This window comes from Heterocephalus glaber, unplaced genomic scaffold, assembly GCF_053883595.1.
Source record: "Heterocephalus glaber isolate CG9 unplaced genomic scaffold, H.glaber_assembly_v1.0 deba00001761, whole genome shotgun sequence".
Taxonomy (NCBI): Eukaryota; Metazoa; Chordata; class Mammalia; order Rodentia; family Bathyergidae; genus Heterocephalus; species Heterocephalus glaber.
Window position 1 is genome coordinate 4,440,075 of NW_028258458.1, and position 20,066 is coordinate 4,460,140.

General features: G+C 43.2%; 1 long non-coding RNA gene across 5 annotated transcripts in view; it reads left to right on the forward strand.

Moving 5' to 3' along the window:
* Nucleotides 1–204: 204 nt before the first annotated feature.
* LOC147821149 (uncharacterized) overlaps nucleotides 205–20,066 on the forward strand; it is a 28,369-nt gene continuing 8,507 nt past the window's right edge. For 3 of the 5 annotated variants that reach the window (XR_015447640.1, XR_015447642.1, XR_015447643.1), the window contains exons 1-4: nucleotides 205–1,574; nucleotides 3,777–3,881; nucleotides 4,954–10,965; nucleotides 11,177–19,957. This is a non-coding gene — a long non-coding RNA (uncharacterized LOC147821149). The remainder of the gene's footprint in view (nucleotides 1,575–3,776; nucleotides 3,882–4,953; nucleotides 10,966–11,176; nucleotides 19,958–20,066) is intronic. The other 2 variants (XR_015447644.1, XR_015447641.1) reach the window with 2 other exon arrangements.

The following is a 20,066-nucleotide window of genomic DNA, read 5'->3' on the forward strand; positions in this document are numbered from 1 at the left end:
TTGAGCCCAATCAGTCTTATGTTATTCTTTTTTGCATCATCTAGCAGCTGCTGGATTGATTTCTCATGTTCCCTTATAATTTTGAAGCAATTTTTCTTTTCCTGGTCACTAATTGCAATCTTATCTTCTATATCTGAAATTCTGTCCTCACATTGGCTCATTCTGCTGTGTAGACTTTCAGTGGAGTTTTTCATGTCCTGGAAATCTATTTGCATCTGTTTTATGGATTCCATTTGTTTCTTATGTTGGGATTCCATCATGTTCCTCAGCTCCTCTCTAGATTTATTAACCATGTCTTGCACTAGGGGCACAGTTTCTCCTGTTATCTGAGAAATTATTTCTGATTTCATTTTTTCCAGATCCCCTTTTGTTGCCAGTTCAGTGGGTCCAGGTAGTTGAGTATCAGAGTGTTTCATCTCATTTCCCTTTGGGGCTGCTGTAGGTGACCTGGAAGTCTGGTTTTGAGACTTATTTATGTGTTTTCTCATTTCAAGTGGGGCAGGGGGCTGTTAGCGCCTGCACAGATTACCTCCTCTGAGCTGGATGAGGTGGGGCAGGGGCCGGGAGCAGCGGTAGGGATGGTGACCCTAAAGCCCTTTCCTGTGGGCTGGAAGCAGCCGGAGGGATGGTGGCCAGGAAACCCCTTCCTCTGGACCAGGAGCAGTGGGATGATGGCTCAGAAGCCCCTCCCTCTGGGCTGGGAACCGTGGGACTCAGTACCTTGGTCTGGTGGTCTGGTGCCCTCTGCGTCTTTGTAGTGTGGAATCAGGTGGCTGCCTGTCTGCAGCGGGGTGATTCAGTGTCTTCCCTGCGACTCAGGACTTCGGTAGGGCGTGGGCAGACCTGCCTGTCTGCAGCGGGCTGATTCGGCGTGTTCTGTGCTACTCAGGACTTCGGTAGGGCATCAACTTAGCGTATCTTGATGGGAAAAAAATAGATCTTATGGAAGCAAGAGGTCATAAAATCTTACAGGAACAAAGTTAACAACAGCCATAAGGTGGGGTGAAGTCTGAGGAGGAACTGCTTAGGGTTGGGGAGACTTGTTTTTCCTTTTCTTTAAAGTTTTGCTTTAGTAAGCTATGTTATTTAAAAACCTGAGATAAAAATTGGTATTCAAGCAAAGAACTATGTCTCAATTGGCAATGAATATGCCCTCTGTGTACTGATTTGCTCCATTGAGGAGACACAATTTCACATCTCTACACAGTCACCCACTTGCTGTTACTCTGACCCTAACCCTAACCCTTTAAGAAACAGCAAGAAATATGGTATCTCTTATGAGTTTATCAGAAGGTAGCTTTTCAAATTTGAAATAGCCTCACTGATGCATTTAGTGATTTGGGCGTTTTTGTTTGTTTGTTTGCAATCTGTCCCTGGATAATGTGTCAGAACATGTAGAATACAGTTTACCTCTGATATTTGTATCTGTGCTCAGATGAGATCAAAGCACTACCTCTGTGTGTGTGCCTGGAGGTCTTACAGTTTGGGGACCTAGCTTGCCACAGGCTGGGAACTGAGGAGAATCAAAGCTAGAAGGCCCCATCCAGCAGCTGATGCAGCCAATCACATGGAAGGTGAGCAGTGGGCCCAGGGCTGGCCATGTGGGTGGCATCTGGGGGCCGAGACCCCCAGTGTCCTGAGGCCTGGCTATTGCAGACAGGGCCTGTTGGGCCCTCTGTCTCCAGTGAGTCCCTGGCAGGCCAAGCAGAGATGGGGTCTGCAGGGCTGGATGTGTCTGCTGGTCCTCGGTTGGGGGCAGGTCTCCAGGGCCAGGTGGCCGGACTTCTGTGCGTGCTGCGGTGATGTCTGTCATTCCCGAGCCTCTGCTTGCATCCTTCCACAGCCCAGTGTGTGAGGAGATGCTGCATGCATGTTCCTGGCCTGGCATCCCCACCCCAAGGCTGCACGGGAAGTAGGGCTCCTCTGGTACTCAAGTGCACAGTCCTGCAGCTCCCATGAAGACAATTCAGAACTCAAGAAGTGCAGGTTCCAAGGCATAGCTCACCTTGTTATTTACAGTAGCCAGTTAAGAAGGTGTGGGTGGCCTCCCAAGTCTCCTGATCTCTGCCCCTGCTTGGTATTAGACACACTCACTAGTAATGTTTTCACCTGGGTGTCCTCAGACCATTGGTACAAAACCTGGGCCTACCAAGTTTACCTCTTTGCTAGTTGTTGCCATAAAATTCTGTCCTAAAAAAAGGTACCTCTCATAGTTCTTAAAAATCTAAATTATTTCATATGCTGTTCCAATTCATACAGCTCTGGGCAAGCTGTTTTTTCAGTTGGTGGCTCAATCAAATACCTCTACTTGGTCTCTTTTTCTGCAACTATGTCCTTATAGCCTTCCACAGCCCTTAAGAAAAAACTTAGGAAAACAGCCTTTTTTTCTTCCACCATGGTGACAATAATTTTTTAGGAAAAAGTAAGAAAGTTTTTAAGAAGAATTTGTCCAATCCAACACCTCTTTTACTGATTTTTTGAAATATGAATTCTTTACTCTTCATGAACATCCTTTGCTTGGGAAAAGCATCAACAGCTTCAAAACCTGATCACAGTTTAGATGTACAGTGGCCCCAGTGGAAGCCAACATACAGGCAGCTACACGGCATGGCTGATAATATTTGAAATGTTAACAGAGACATCAGAGAGAATAGTGGTTGCTGTTGAGTCTTCATAATCAAAGAGTAGTTTCAGGAAGCCAGGTCTTACTAGGCAGTGAACTTAATAGCCTGCACTGTAAGTACAATGTAGACAAATTCCCTGTCATGTCTTGGCATGGAGTAGAGCTCTCTTAAGAGAAAAAGCCAGCCCGGCTTCACACTGACTGTGGTTTCTCTTCCATCAGGATCTGCAAATCCACTTAGTAAGCATGGATTGGGTTTTAAGTAGAAGTAATGACCATTAGATATAAATGCCTCTCAAGATAGGAAGGATAGAGGTGAGCAGCGGGTCCTTGGCAGTCCTGTGTGCTCCTGGCCTGGGAGGAGGTGGGTGGCCATATTAATGCAAATGTGGCTTGTTATGGAGAAGTAGTTTGCTTGGGCAGGGGTTTCTAGGTAGATCTACATGGCCAGATGTTTTTCAAGACAGGGCCTCTCGACCTAGACCAGCCTGGCCTCAGAGTCACTCCTGCCTCAGTGTCCCAAGGTGTAATCTCACACCTGAGATTACAGGTGTGTGCACCACCTCCAGCCAATGTCTAGGTTTTAACCCCAGCTCTCCCATTTATCAGCTCTGTGGTTTTAAAGGAATAGTGTTTGTTAGTCAGTTTGCTCATCTATACCATGAGGTTAGCAGGCCTCCTTGCCTCACTGTGTATAGAGAGAAAGAAAGTAATGTATCAGATACTCAGCCCTGCCCTGGCAATTTTGTGGGATTCCTAAGAGAAAAACACCTGGCTTTGAGCAAATTTGGAGGGTATCACATGCCTGGCTTCTCAAGAATTAGGAATCTGCATTCATTGGGAGCCCATCAGGAAACCAGCTCAACTTGCAGGTGGAGGGAGGCCCACATCTGCCCTGCATGCTGCCTCTGACCTGGGCTTTTTCCAGATAGTTCTGTACATCTCCTGGGCCCACCCCTACCTCTGTCCTGCCAGGACTATAATTTAGAATAATTCAGTGGAAGTGGACATGTTGGTTTGGTGGGGCTGCTGGAATGGGATCAGGTGGGAGGGAGTCCCTGATACTGGGGCCTCTTTAAGTACTGCAGTCTTTATATCAACAGCAAAGACAGGGCAATTAAACACAACAGGTGCTTTCTTTTTAAAAATGTAGTGAAAGCCAGAGTGTGCTCATCTGTAATCCCAGATGCTCAGGAGGCTGATGGAAGAAGAATCCCATATGATGTGAGACATTTCTACATACCAAAATATTTCAAAGGTAACATCACTTCTAAAGACTTTGCTTATATCTGAGAATTTAACTCCAAATGAATCAGTTTCATTGTAACCTGAGGGATTGTTGGAAACAAATAGTTCTTAAAAGTGAGCCCAATACAAAGAATGCACTGATACATTTTTCTGGCCTTTTATCACAGCTGTTCTGGCTGTATTATACGTGATCAACAGGTCTCATAAGATCATGCTCCAAATCACTCCCTTTGCATTGAAACAAGCAAATCATATTTTAAAAAATATTTTGTGGCAAAAAAGGCTCATATGAGCCACCTCATATGAGGTGGCTTTTTTGGGGGGGGAGTCAATATCTAAAAAGTGCCAGGTACTTATTTTTCACCAGTATCAGACATTTTATAAATAGTATATACTATGAAGACATTTGTGTTTTCATGAACGCTGTGATTATTTGCACAACATGCTTGGTGAACGTAGCTAAGATGCAATAGGTTACAGGCACTGTTCATTTAACTACAAAGCTATATTCCTCCAACTAGATTTTAAATGTGTTGGTCACTAAATGAGGAACTGTACATAGTGTAGTATCTACATATATTCAGAACAAAGAAATGGTCAAAGCAAACTCCAACTTAATGACTTTGCTTTCATTTGCATAACTCCTACATACTGCACTGTATTGCACAACAGAACATAAAACTACAGCACTGTACTGTTCAGCATAATCAGCAAAAATGACCATACCATATAAACAATGGGTACTGTACCCAAAAAGGACATCGAGGCTCTTAATGACCGTGGTCCTGTGGGCCATCATCTCAGTGAGTGTTGACGCTGAGGACTGGCAACTGACACAAATACAAGAAAGTCAGAATGCGAAATGAATACCCCAATCCTTCCCACATGAAAACACGAATATACTTAACATCTCAGCCATGAAAGAAATGTAGCAATGATTTAATGGAATGTAGCAAATGTTGGTAAGGATGCAGAGAACCTGGAAACCTTACACATGGTGGAACCCCTGTGTGAAATTCTTTCACATTTCCTGAAAAAACTGTATATAGGTTTACTATACTACTCAACCCTTCCATTCCTAGGTAGATGCCCAAAAGAAAAGAAAGCATATATTCAAACAAAAAGGGATATGTTGTCCACATCTGTCAAAGTCATGGCAATGAAAGAGTCCTGGCCATGAGTTCCAGAAAAGAAAACTGGATCCCAATAAAAAAAGGATTTTTGTCTCATCCAAGAGAGACAGTGTAAGTGAAGGGGACCTAAGGATTGGCTATTCAAATGGAAGCTCTTAATTACTAACACGGGGGCTTTGTGGTGGTCATCTAGGAGTGTCTGGCAGTGTTTCGCATAGACTTGCAAATCTGGAAAAGCAATACCCACCGGAGAAGGTGAGTGGATAGCTGAAGGGTACTTCCTAACATGATTATAAATTTGAGATTATTGAAAAGTAAAGTACTTTTTACATTATCCATGTCAGCAACATGCCAGACAAAGAAACATCAATCTTCACTCTACTGGCTAAGTGATTAGTGAGCTTTCTCACTGTGGAGACGCAGTATCTGACACCCACAACTAAGGAGGGGGAAGTTTTAGCTCATGTCTGTTGGGGATTCAGTCCATGGCTGGCCCAAGAGGCAACATCATGGAGGAAGTGTGTGGCAGAAAAAGCTTCTTCATTCATGGTGGCCTGGAAGCAGAGCAGGCGAACAGAGAGGAAGGGGTAAGTGACCAGCTAGAGACATCAAGGTCACCTCCATGTCCCATGCAGACACGCCCACAAGTGTACACCAACTATTCCTGGGTAGATCTCAAAGCCAATCAAGGTGACACTCCACCTGAACTGTCATTTACATGACATTGACTCTACCACGTTGTTTATTATACATGTAGTTCAGCATTAGGTAGTGTTGTTAATCTCTACCTGTCCAAAATTTATCAAATAAATTTTATCATAGTTCTCATGTATAGGAAAAAGCAATATATATGTGGTTTATATGGTTATTAATATCTAGAGTTGGGTTTGAGACATACATTGGAGACGCTGAAACACAGCCCTTTCAAATAGGAAATATATGACTCAGTATATTTTTCATGGAAACAGAGAAGGGGCAGAACTGATGTTGTCTGAGCAGACTCATGGACGAATATCTTGCCTCCAGACAGGCAGCATAATATAATCTGTGTTATGTAGACCATGTGGGATGGGCCACAAAGAGTTGAGCTGCAATGGCAGAGCTCAAAACATGGGAAGAATTACCCACCCTGGTTTGGGTTGTAGAAGTGGAGAAATGAAAAAATCCTCCAGGTTTGGAAGGTGCCTGGACATCTTTCCCACTCTGTGTCTTGTTATCCAGCTGGCTCAGCTGCCTGATGTAGCTGCTAGGTCAATGGCTTTCATTATGTGGACATGTCTGCAGATTTTTTTCTCAAGACAGAGGAGGAGTGGATTTTACTGGTATCTTGTGACATTGGGCCACAGATGATGCTAAATATTATATAAGGAACAAGAGAGCTTTCATTACAAGTAAACAATTTTATGGTATATTGACATGACCGTTTAGACTTTTGGTTTTGATTATGAACTCAATCTCAAGCCCTTTTCTCCTCTGTACAGGTCTAGTGGATGCATCTTATCCTTTCATCCCACTTGTGAGTTATAAATAAAAATTATTCTGCCTTGCAAGCGCAAGGACCCAAGTTTGATCCCCGGTACCAAAAAGAAAAATAAATAAATAAATAAAAATTATTTTTACAAGCTCCATCTTTTAAGTATTATGTGGTCTTTCTGGATTTCAGACTACTCTCCATCAAGAAACTAATAACAGCCCCACAGCCACTAATGATCTTACTGTCGTACAAATCACAAGTTTCATGTAAGACCTTTCGAGGGGCATTGAATTTCTTGTATTAGAATTCCTAAACTATGATCCAATGATGTAATATTCTGGGTGCTTTCATAGTTCCTGTGATGTGACAGGCTGTGCAGAAGACCCACAGTAAATTTGTCCCTAGAGTTCACCTAAAATATCACTATATTCAACATAACACAATTTGAATTAAACAATTAGAGGAATGCAGTTGAACATCCAGAAGATTAAACCGTAAGGAAGGTACACTTATTTGAAAGGGAGAGGTACTAATAAATGATTAGGATTTGACTAGAGAAATAGGTGGGTCTATAGTGCCGGGAGAGGATCAAGAGTTTGTTCTAGAAAGGTAAACAGAATATGAAAATCCCTGGGCACGGAGCACCTCATGACAATATCCAGCTGGGATGATGAGGGAACCAATACACAGGACAATACAATGGACAATTCACATTCCGTTAGCTGTTTTTTATACGTTTGTCATAGGGATATACGTTCATGGTATTTATGTTTTTCTTTTTTTTTTTGGTATTTATGTTTTTCAATAAGTAATAATTCTTACATGTTTTGAATCCACATACAGAAACCTAGAATTGCCTTTTTCTTCTTCATTAACAAGCACAGAAGGAAAACAAAGTTGCTCCTGGTTTAAATTTATCTCATAACTCATCAGTATTGGTATAAAGCCCATGAATAAATTGTAGAGGGGAGCAGAGCTTTAAATTCGGTGACTTGAACCAGAGATGTACGTTGAGCCTAAAGCAGAAGGGTCAAGACCATCCCCCTGGGGCCTCACGGGCTGCGGATCTCTTTGGTGTGTCGCCACTGTTAGGAATTCCAAAGCCCCCACAGAGCAAGCTCCCTCCCCCTTCCCAACAGCGGCCAACAGGGACTTTCTGCGTAACCAAGGCTTGACCCCTCCTAGTTAATGACCTCCTACCGAGTTAGGGGCTTCTCTGCCCCACCAGTTTTCAGGACCAAATGTTCCCTTAAGATAGGGACTTCCTGGAGCCTGTTTCTCCGTCCTCCAGCCAGAATTCACTACTATATGGCCTAACCGCAATCACCCACCCCCACCAACGGACAACGTGCTCTTCCACATGCAAAGACCCCATATAAGCCTCCAGCTCAGCTCAAGCTGCTGCTGGTCTCCCTTTTGTGTCAGCCCGGCAGGCTGCAGACTGCCACCCCAATAAAGCTGGCTTGAACATTTGTGTGCCCCTTCCTCCTTTTCGGTGACCCTTTCAGCCACCAGCTGCTCAGAACAGCTCTAGGAGTGGTGACAGCCACAGGCTGCAGAGCAGTGGAAAGCAGGTGACATGTGCCAATTGGACTGGGGGTTTTGTCCTCTCAGAGGTTCTTACTGCTTACCATGGTGCTTTCCCTGGAAGTGGTCTTGATGTGCATAGCTGCTGGAGTCACACTGAAACATGTTCCTATGAAGATCTCTGAAGAGCATTCATAGAGATAACTCATTCATATAGAGGTCCTAAAGAAAGGGTTGATGCATTTGGCAGTTTATTTTGTTGAGACACCTACTGTAAATTTTACTAATTTTTTTGTTGTAAGTACAAAATACCTCACATACAAGACTTAAATATAATAGGATTCTTTTAACTTGTTACTTGACTCCACTGGACAAATACCATAGTGGAAGGAAATGAAGAAAGAAAAAATCCTGCTACATGAGAAACAGGAACCACAGAGCAAACCAGGTGCCAGAGAGGAAAAGGGAGGTAGAAGATAAGGTCCCTGATGTCTCACCTCCATGACTCCACCAGGTGCACCAGGAGTGGGCTTCACTAAGGTCCTACGCACTTCTCATGCCAGACAAGATATTGATCAAGAGCGTCACATGACTCTGTGTTGGGAGCAATGCTTCATAATTTTAGGGAAAAATCATTTGATTAGGCCTAGTTCTCCTGCCTACAGGCCAGCTATGGCATTTCAAGACACAATTCCATTTTGGCCTCGGATCACAACTGAGACCTCAATGATCCCGTGATGCTCTGATGTTCCTGGGCAAGAGCACACCAGCGGGAGACATCCTGGGAGGAACCAAATCTTCATCTGCATAGTTTCTCATTGCTCTTGGATTTCCACTGCCCCCCAGTCTTGTGTTACACTTTGTTTCTCCCGAGGTACTGAATAAAAAGTGGTGCAAGCTAGGGGTCTTTGTCTTTGCTGCCGAGAGCAGCACTGATCAGGCCCAAAGCTCAGCTTCTTCTCCAAGTCTCATTTTTCCTGCCTTTCCTGTGTAATATGTTAATTCGCCTTGTGCTGCCACGGTTTGCAGGAGACTAGGACTCACTGCAGAGGTTCTAGTAACGTTCTCTTTCCCTGTTCCCTACAACTCCGGATAATATTTCCTTCTAGCAATATTAATGTGTTAAAGACAGATAGTTGCAACTTTTGAGGAGGGAACTACAGGGCACAGTGAGCTTACAGGCTGAAGTCCTTTGGTTTCCCTGCCTCAACACCAGAAAGTGTGTTTATTCAGCAATCCTACGCCTCTCTCTGGCATGTATTTCCTTGGCTTAGAATGAGTAAATCAAGAGCTACAGCACGAGAAAGCTGTTAGAGTTGGAGCCCCCACAAAGCAAGCCCCTCCTCTCCCTTTTCCCCCTGCCCCACTCTGGCCACAGAGAGCAGGGAACTTGCGCGTAACTAAGGCATGACCTCCCTTTGTTAGTGACTCTCTGCCTAGTTAAGGACTTTCTGCCCCACTGGTTTCGTGGCCAGATGTTCCCGTAAGACAGGGGCTTCCCGAAAACGGTGACTCCATCCCCCGAGCCGAAACCTGTTGCTACACGCCCCAGCCCCAACCAATCACCCACCCACACCAATGTACTAGTGCTCTCCTGTCTATCGGCCTCGAGAAGATAGGGGCCGAGAGTGAAGGGCCGCAAAGAAACAAAAGCGGGACACAGGGGATCCTGAAGAAAAACAGGACGTTTATTCTTGGTTCATGCATCTCTTATATAGTACTTACAGCGGTTATTTAAGGTGAATGCATAAACAGCAGGTGTTGTTTACTGTTCTCTTCTCTATGAATATAATCTAATCTCTACAGAAACGGGCTGAGACACTTCTCAGGACGTTCCCATCCTTGAACTATTCCCTCAAGGGAACCAAGGCAAGACAAGCAGGATTGTAGCTATGGGAAGTATGACAAGGGGCGTGACCTCTTCTTGGACCAGAGTCAGCAGCACAAACTATCTCGGGAATGACCTCTCATTCCCTTCGGCCACAGCCTGCTGGGCCTACAAGATTAGTAAACTTGAATGTGCGACTCTTTGCCAAGAGGATCTTCCCTTAACTTCATGTCACTCTCCCACCTGCAAAATCCCATGTAAGCCTCCAGTTCAGCCCATACTGCGGCTGACCTCCCTTCTGTGAGTCAGTCCCGGCAGGCTGCAGACTGCCGCCCCTAATAAAGGCTTGCTGCCTGAACATCCGTGTGTGCCCCCTTCTTCGGCGACCCTTTCAAAAGCCTGTCCACGAAACCTTATTCCTAACTTCTCTCCTCTCACGGCAGCAGGCCCCCTCTCTTCGTTCTGTCCTGGCCTTGCCTGGACTTGTGCCGCCCTCTCAGTGATTTCTCCGTGGTGAGCTAACTCTGGAACTGGCTCAGCAGACTGGTGACCGCATTTGCAAGAGCAACACACAGGAAGCGTCCACCGAGTGCAGTAAGAAGACTGGAGTACCCGGCGCGGTGGTGCATCCCTCTAAACCCAGCCCTGGAGAGGGTGATGCAGGAGGATCGCAGAGAGTTCAGGACCAGCCAGAGATACGTGGTGAGTTCAAGATCAGACTAAACTACATGGCAACACGCTATCTTAAAAACAAAAGAGACGGAGGCCGCTCTGCAAAGGCAGGAGTAAACTCCCCCTCAATGCAGGGCAGGACAGGTCGGCATCCTGGCAGACAAGCTGGTCGCGAAGTCTCTGGTTCATAGCATCCCTTTCGAGCTCCTAGCGCTCGGGAAAGTACTCGCTTCTGCTGTCACTCTCAGCTCAGAGGGCGGGCGGTAGGGCGGCAGCCAATCAGCTTTGAGGGGAGGCTGTGTGACCGGTCCAATCAGGTGGCCCGGGGGCGGGCCCCGTTTCCTGGCGCCAAAGCGCAGCTCCGGGCGCAGTGGAGAGCGGCGGATGTGGACGCTCGCCGGGCCGGGACGCCCTCCGCCCGCGTGCCGCGGAGGACCCGGAAGCCTCAAGCAGCGCCATGGTGACGTTGCTGGTCGGGTGCTGAAGCTGGGGGCGGGCGGGTCTGGCGGAGCGGTGGGCGCGGCAGTGGCTCCGCCGGAGCGGGGTGCGGGAGACCCCGGGGCCGGCGGGAGTCGGGTGGGCCTGCGGTGTGCGGGGCGGAGCGGACCTGGGCTACGCGGGCTCCGAGCCGCCCTGTAGCCCCTCAGGCCAGCGCTTCTCTGCTTCGACAGTAAATTGCCCCGATTCCAGTACGTGCCCGCATTGCTAAACTCGGGATGAGTGAGATGATCAACGCCGTGAGAATTGGAAGAAAGGATCACCCGGGCATGCACACCTGTAATCGCGGCACTCCGGGAGGGAGGCCGAGGCAGTTCGCTGCGAGTTGGAGCCCACCCTGGGCTACCTGGAGAGATCAAGGCCAGCCCGAAGTACATTGTGAGACCATGAGTCAAACAAACAAACAAACAAACACAAAACAAAATACGGAAGAAAAGAACAAAAACAGAAAGAAATGTTCGATGTTTTGGCGAAGCATGCAGGGACACCTGTGTTACATACACAGGAATGCAAAGACAGTGGTCATCTTAGAGTCAGGTGGCGCATCCACTAACAGACAGACCACTTAAGTGAGGCCTTCCCACGGAGCTCAGAATGCTGAGAGAAGTGGATGTTAGTGCCTGAGCAAGGGCAGGGGAGAGTGTGCCTGCTAAGGGCCACTTCCAGAAGGAGCTGCCTGTTAGCCACAGCGTGGGAATCACTACCCGCACGTGTGATTCTGCAGGAGTAGGAAAAGAGGGATAGCACCTCAAATAATTGCTGTAGACCTTGGACCGTACACACTGTTTTGAGAAGTAAAATGCTGATTGAGGTGGACTTTGTATTAAAGGAATATTGTAGTAGAGTAAAGCCTGAAATGTGAGCTCTGCAGCCATATGGGTGGTTAGTGATAAAGGACTTTTCTGTGCAGGGAGCAGCAAATGGAAGGAGAAAGAAGGTGGGAGAAGAGGAAATGGTGATGGTGGTAAAATCCCCCCTACAGCAGACAGGGTCTTCCCCTGAGGTCATGTTTTTTTCTAGTGTGGCTATAAGGGAGTTGTGTGCTGGCTCAGTCTGAGAGTGGTCAAACATCACAGGCACTAAGAAAGAAGACTTTGTAAAATTTAGATAAATGTGTCTTATATTACTTCTAATTAGGTAACCTAATCAGTTTTCTTTGCTTTTTGAGGGAGAGTTCTACCATGTAATCCAGCCTGGCCTAGAACTTACTATGTAGCCCAGGATTGGCTCCAACTTGTGGCTCTGCTCCTGACTCAGCCTCCTGAGTACTGAGACTAGAAGTGTGTGCCTACACACTCATCCCTAATTGTTTTTGAGGGAAAAATGGGAATGAGGAAACTGTCTGAGCTTGTTTGACTTAGAAACTGGTGGCTATCATCATCTAAACGTGGTAGAAAGGGATTTCTCCAGGATACAACAGATTTGATGGTTGATGTTTTTATTGTACAGAAGATTGAGCTCAGCACTTTTTCTCTGGAATGCATTCTCCACATCTTTTAATACTTTAAAAATTTGAGACCAGATCTCACTGTGTTTCCCAGACTAGTAAAGTTTTGATCTCATTTCAGCCTCCTGGGTTGCTGTGGTGACAGGCATGTGCCACCATTGCATTAGTATGTATTTTATGTACATAACAAATATATTCACGGGGAGTTGGTGTATGTACATATCTCATCTTGATCTATTATGGTGAAGTTTCATGGAAGCACCTGTAATCCCACTGCAAGATGAATCTATGAAGGGAAGTTTTTTGTTTGCCACTTGAGTTGCTTGCCAACTTGTTGGATTTTCCACAGTCCCTCTTATTCATATACCATGTTTGCAATTTTACATATTACGAAGAATTTATATCTGTTATCTAAAGTTCATTAAATGATAATTTAAGTATACTTTTCAACTTAAAATATCGTCGATCAGCCGGGTGCAGAGGTACAGTAAGCTCATGTAATGCCAGCATTCCAGAGGCTGATCAACAGGATCAAAATTGGATGGCCAGCATGGGCCATATAGTGACTCTTTCTCAGAATTAAAATATCAACAGTCTTTGCAAATATTTCTCATTTGCACAGTGAGTTTTGCTGTTACACCTGACTTCTTTTTATTCCCTGTCTTGTTCATATTTTTCAGATTACTGATTGCAGTTCTTTTCAATTACGTTTATTGGTACATTTTAGATATAAATACAGTTACATTCATCATTGGCATCTTGTACCTTTACATGACTTATCTTCGTTCTTATTTTTCCCCATTTCTCTGCCCTCCCTTCACCCCCTCCACCCTTCCCTATTTACAGAGACTTTGTTTCCATTTTTCCTTTTCTCATATTTTTTCTTTTCCCTACCCTTCCTATGACCCCCACTCCTTTAGACCTTTTCTTCTGATTTCACATTATCAATTATACCATTTGAACCTTATTTACACTTTTAGTGTTTCACACCACAGGAACTATTTTATTGCACGTGTGTGTCCTATTTAGTTCACTTAAGTGTATTGCCTCAATGTGCATCCATTTAGCTATAAATGTCTCTAGTTTCTTGTTCTTTAGGGCTGAGTAGTACTCCATTTTATAGAAAAACCACATCTTCTTGATCCAGTCTCCAGTTGATGGGCATTTGGGCTGTTTCCAAGTTTTGGCTATTACAAACTGCTGATATAAACATAGGTGCACATATATCGCTGTGGTATGATTCTTTTGGAAAGATACTCAGGAGAGGGATACCTGGCCAAATGGAACTTCTAATCCAAATTTTTTGCGATATCTCCATATTGATTTCCACAGTGGTTGCACCAGTCTACACTCCCACAACAGTGGAGAAGGATTCCTTTCTCCCCACACCCCTGCCAGCATTTGTTATTGGTTGATTTCTTGGTAGTAGCCATTCTTTCTGGGGTGAGGTGGAATCTCAGTGTTGTTTTCATCTGCATCTCTTGAATCACCAGTGATGTTGAACATTTTTTCGTGTATTTTCTGCTTTTACTTGTTTGTCTGAGAAATGTCTGTTCATTTCAGATGCCCATTTTTGGATTGAGTTTTTATATTTTGGGGTCTGATTTTTTTGAGTTCTTTATATATTCTAGATAGTAGACCTTTGAAGAACAGCTGGTAATTTTTTCTACATTGTAGGTTGTCTCTTAGCTCTGTTAGTGGTTTCTCTTGCAGTGCAGAAGCTTTTTAATAAGATGAGATCCCAATTGTTGATTCTTTGTGCAAGTTCCTGTGCTACTGAGGATTTGTTCATAAAATCTTTTCCTATGCCAGTATCTTTGAGAGTTCTACCTAACTTACCTTCCAGTAAGTTTGGTGTTTCTACTTTAATATTTAGATCTTTAATCCACTTTGATTTTAGTTTAGTGCTTGGTGAAAGATAGAGGTCTAGTTTTAATTTTTGGCAAGTTGAAGTCCAGTTTTTCCAACACCATTTATTAAAAAGGCTATCTTTTCTCCAGTGAGTATAGTTGGCTCCTTTGTCAAAGACGAGGTAGCTAAATATGTCTGGAATTGTTTCTGTTATCTTCTAATCTATTCCACTGATCTTCAGGTCTGTTTCTTTGCCAGTACCATGCTGTTTTTATCACAGTAGCTTTGTAGTATAGTTTCAGGTTGGGGATTGTGATACCTCCTGCCATGTCTCTGTTGCTTAGAATTGCTTTTGCTATTCTTGGCCTCTTCTGGCTCCAGAATTTTTGGATTGTCTTCTCGAGTTCTGTGAAGTATATTGTTGGAATTTCAATTGGCATTGCATTGAATCTATATAGTAATTTTGGAAGTATGGCCATTTTCACTATATTGGTTCTTCCTACCCAGGAACAAGGGATATCTTTCCATTTTCTTATATCCTCTTCAATCTCCTTCTTCAGTGTGCTGTAGTTTTCAGTGTAGAGGTCTTTTGCTTCCTTTGTTAGGTTGATTCCTAGATATTTCATTTTTTTGGATGCTATTGTAAAAGGAATTATTTCCCTAATTTCTCTCTCAATGGGTCTGCTATTTGCGTATAAGAAGGCTATTGTTTTTTGAGTGTTGACCTTGTATCCAGCTACTCTACTGAATCTGTCAATTAGGTCTAGAAGGCTTTTGACAGAGTTATTTTGGGTCTTCTATGTAAAGTATCATATCATCAGCAAATAATGACAGTTTCACTTCTTCCTTTCCTATCTTTATTCCTTTTATTTCTTCTCTTTTCTAATTGCTATGGCTAATATTTCCAGAACAATATTGAACAGGAGTGGTGATAGTGGCATCCTTGTCTTGTTCCTGATTTTAGCTTGAAAGTTTTCAGTTTTTGACCATTTAGTATGATGTTGGCTGTTGGTTTTTCATAGATAGCCTTAATCAGGTTGAGATAAAGACCTCTTATTCCAATTTTCTCTAGCGTTTGTATCATGAATGGGTGTTGGATTTTGTCAAATGCTTTTTCTGCATCTATTGAGATGATCATGTGGTTTTTTGTCCTTGACTCTGTTAATGTAGTGTATTACATTTATTGATTTATGGATGTTGAAACATCCTTGCATCCCTGGGATAAATCCGACTTGGTCAGGGTGTATGATCTTCCTGCTGACACTCTCTATTCTTTTTACCAGTATCTTGTTGAGGATTTTTGCTTCTATGTTCATTTTTGAGATTGCCCTGTAGTTCTCTTTTTGGTTTGAGTCTTTCCCTGGTTTTGGAATCAAAGTAACACTTGCTTCCAGGAATGAATTTGGAAGCCTTGGTTCCCTTTCAATTTCCTTGATGAGTTTAAAGAGTAATGGTGATAGTTCTTCTTTAAATGTCTTGTAGAATTCAGCAGTGAAGCCATCAGTACCTGGGCTTTTCTTTGTTGGTAAGTTTTTTACTACATTTTCAATTTCACTCATTGTAATTGGGGTGTTTAGAATTTCTATATCTTCTTCATTTAATTTTGGCAATTCATATGTATCTAGGAATCTGTCCATTTCTTCTGTGTTTTCCATTTTATTAGAGTATAGGTTCTCAGAGTAGGTATTGATGATTCTCTGGATTTCTGCTGGATTTGTTGTGGCTTCAACTTTTTCATTCTTAATTGCATGGATTTGAGCCTTTACTTTTTTGGATAAGGTTGGCTAAAGGTTTATTGATTTTATTTATTCTTTCAAAAAACCAACTCTTTGATTCATTGATTTTTTTATATTGTTCTTGTAGTCTCCATTGCATTGATTTCTGCTCGGATCTTTATAATTTCCTTTCTTGTATGAGCTTTGGGTTTGTTATGCTCTTCTTTTTCTAGGAGCTTGAGGTTCTACAGTAAGTTATTTAACTGAGTTCTCTGTGTTGTCATAATATGGGCATTCACTGCTATGAATTTCCTGCGTAGAACTGCCTTCATTGTGTTCCACAGATTCCTGTATGTTGTACTGGCATTATCATTTACTTGTAGAAACTATCTAATTTCTTCTTTAATTTCCTCTGTCACTCATCGGTTGTTCAGGAGTGTGTTGTTCAATTTCCATGTTTGTGGGTGTTTTGTGGTTTCTTATGTTATTGATCTCCAATTGTATTGCACTATCATCTTATAATATACAGGGGATAACTTTGATTCTTTTACATTTACTTAGATATGTCCTATGAGCTGGCATGTGATCTATATTGGAGAATGACCAGTGTGCAGCTGAAAAGAATGTGTATTCTGATTTTGTGGGGTAGAACACTCTGTAAACATCTATTAAGTCCATTTGTTCAGTAGCTTCATTTAATTCTAGAATTTCATTGTTAATTTTGTTTCTAGTTCACCTGTCTATTTGTGATAGAGGGGTGTTGAGTTCCCCCACTACAATTGTATTAGTGCTTATTTGGTTTTTCATGTCCATTAATATTTGTTTTGTATAGTTGGGGGCATTCGTATTTGGTGCATATATATTTAGGATTGTCATCTCTTCCTCTTGGATTGTTCCTTTCACAAGGATGTAGTAACCATCTTTGTCACTCTTACTTAGTTTTTGTTTGAAATCTGCTTTGTCTGCAAATAAAATTGCTACTCCTGCTTTTTTCTGGGTTCCTGTCGCATGGAGAACTGTTTTCCATCCTTTTACTTTCAGTCTATGGATTTCCTTTTGAGTTAGGTGTATTTCTTGTATACAGCATATTGCTGGGTTTTGCTTCTTAATCCATTCTGCCAGTCTATTTCTTTTGATTGGTGAATTGAGGCCATTAACATTGATAGTTATAACTGATAGGTATTGACTCATCCTTGTCATGATGTTTTACTCTTGTTGGCTCTTTTATTTCTTATTTTCCCCCTTTCATTTTAGTGTTACCTTGTGTGGTGCCTTCTCTCTGCTGGGCCTCAAGGAGTTGTGACCTTCATTGTCTTTTTCTAGGATATTGCTTAAAATTGTTTGGAGTGCTGGTTTGGTGTTCGTAAAATTTCTCCGGTGTTCTTTGTCATGGAAGTATCTAATTTCCCCATTGATTTTGAAAGATAATTTTGCCAGATACAACAGTCTAGGTTGGAAGTTATTTTCTTTTAGGGCTTGAAATACTTCACTCCAGGCTCTCCTTGATTTGAGGGTTTGTGTTGAGAAATCTGCCATGATTCTGATGGGCTTTCCTTTGTAGGTGATTTGTTTCTTTTCTCTAAGTTCCCGTAGAATTTTGTTCTTCTATTGGGTTTCTGGGATCTTGAGTATTATATGTCTAGGTGTAGATTTTTTTTGGTCATGGCTGGATGGAGTTCTATATGCCTCACTTATCTGTACGTCCAATTCTCTACCTCGGTCTGGGAAGTTTTCTACTATTACTTCTGTGAACAGTTTTTTTTATGTCCATTGTACTTTCTCCTCTTTTTTTGTAGACTCCTATGAGTCCTATGTTATTCTTCTTTGCATCATCTAGCAGCTGTTGGATTGATTTCTCATAGTCCCTTACTATCTTTAAGAAATCTCTGTTTTCATGGTCCTTCACCGCAATCCTGTCTTCTATATCTGATATTCTGTCTTCAGATTCTCTTAGTCTGCTCTGCATGCTTTCAATGGAGTTTTTAATCTCCTGAATATCTGTTTGAATCTGTTTCATGGATTCCATTTCTTTCTTATGTTGGGCGATCATGTTTTCCATTTCTTTCTTATGCTGGGCATCCATGGCTTCCAGCATGTTTCTGATCTCATCTATTTTCTAATGTTTCTGTTCTTGAGCTTCTAATCATGTCTTTCACTCTGCTCACCATGTCTGTATTTATCTGGGAGATCATTTCTGTTTTGAAATTTTCTAGAGCCTCATGCATCTTCTTTGTTACTTCCTGTGCTATCAGTTCCGGGTGTCCAAGTGGTTGCTTATCAGTCTTTTCCACCTCATTTCCCCCAGAAATTCCTTTTTGTGGTGTGGAAGCCTGCATTTGTGCCTTACTTAAGTGTCTTCTCATTTTTGTTTTTGGTACTGTCCTTGATTTAATTCCTGGGTTAATATTTCAAGATTGCTTAATGTAGGTATCTTTGTTGCTTGTGTTTAAAACCCTTGTGGAATGGTTGCTTTTCAGAGGTGTCTTCAAGATATAGCTTGTGTTTGGGCTTTGAGACTCTAATGACTCTGAAGCTATTATATTTTTCTTATACCAGGAAGGAGAACTAATTAGATCAATCACAACATGTTAGCCCAAATGACATAGTCAGCAATACCATAGCATCAAGCACAGCTTAGAAAATGACAATTTGTGGTAGTTATTAATCTATCACCTTGAACTATGTGAATTAAATTAAAACTGAAGACCAACCCAACATAAGTTTATAATGAATAAAGTCTTCAGTATAGCATCTTTCCCCTTCAGGGTGGGGAGTTAAAAGGAGTTGGGGAGGGAGGGACAGGTAGAAAGAACAGGTAAGATTAGCGGTGAGGCCAGAAGACACAGAAAGATCACACAAACTCTAAGAAGTTGTTAAAGGCAAGAGAAAATGGTAGAATGAAAGAACAAAGATGTGAATAGTATCACCTAACAGCAACAGGGAGGCTAGACCAAATTTACTTTCCTTTAAACCTAATGATAATCAAGAGAAGGAAAAAGAGAAGAAAAGAACAGTAAGGGAGAAATCTGAATTCAGTGCAGAAAGGAACAAATGGGGAGATGAGGAGCAATGTGGAACAATGAGAAAATGAGTCAGAGAGAAAGAAAAGGTAAAAGAAAGAAAAGTAAAACTTTGAAGAGTAGAAAAAAAGTAAAAATTAAGAATTAAAGATAAGAAAAAATTTTATTTTCTTTTTTGCAAATAGCAGTAGAAATTATGGGCCTCCTTCAGGGTATGTCTCTGCTGTCACAGTAGCAACATAGGAATCCCTGTGCATATAGGAGTCAATGAGTCTCAGCAAGCCAGCACCAGGCCAAGTACAGTGGTCTGATGTGCCTTTATTGTAGAGATTCTCTTTACTTTTCTGCTGAGCTTCAGTTTTCTTTGAGGAGGCTGAGAAGCCCTCTTTCTGTTACTAACTTCTGCTCTATCTTGTGACGCTCAGGACAAGGGTCTTTATAATCTCCTGTGCCTCTGTAGTGGGACCAGGTAGCAGAAAAGCCAGAAGGTAGGTGGCGCATGGCAGGGGGGCTGAGTATTGGAGGCCCCTGGGCAGCTAAGCGGACCTCACTGTGCCATGGGTGGGGCCCGGGACGGCCGCAGGAGCTTCAAGCTGCTTGTCTTGTCTCACCAGGCCGGTAGCCGCAGCTTAGAGAGCGTCGGGTCCCATCTTCTGGATTTTAGCAGTGTGTGTTGTGATTTTACAGTTTTCATTTCTCTGTGACTGAAAAGGTGTTAGTCTCACTGTCTCCTGGATGGCAGCTGGCCACCATACTACTACCCCCCTCAGTGCCGAGGAGGTGAGCCACTCCCAGCACCCAGGAGGAGGCATCCGGACTGGCATACCAACACTCCACCCAGAACAGAGGAGGTGAGACACTCCTAGCACTTAGGAGGAGGCTTCTGGGCCACCGTACAACCACCCTGCCAGCACAGAGGAGGTGAGCTGCTCCCAGCACCCAGGAGAAGGCTTCTGGACCACTGTACCCCCATGCCCCCCAGCTTAGAGGAGGTGAGCTGCTCCCAGCACCCAGGAGGAGGCTTCTGGGC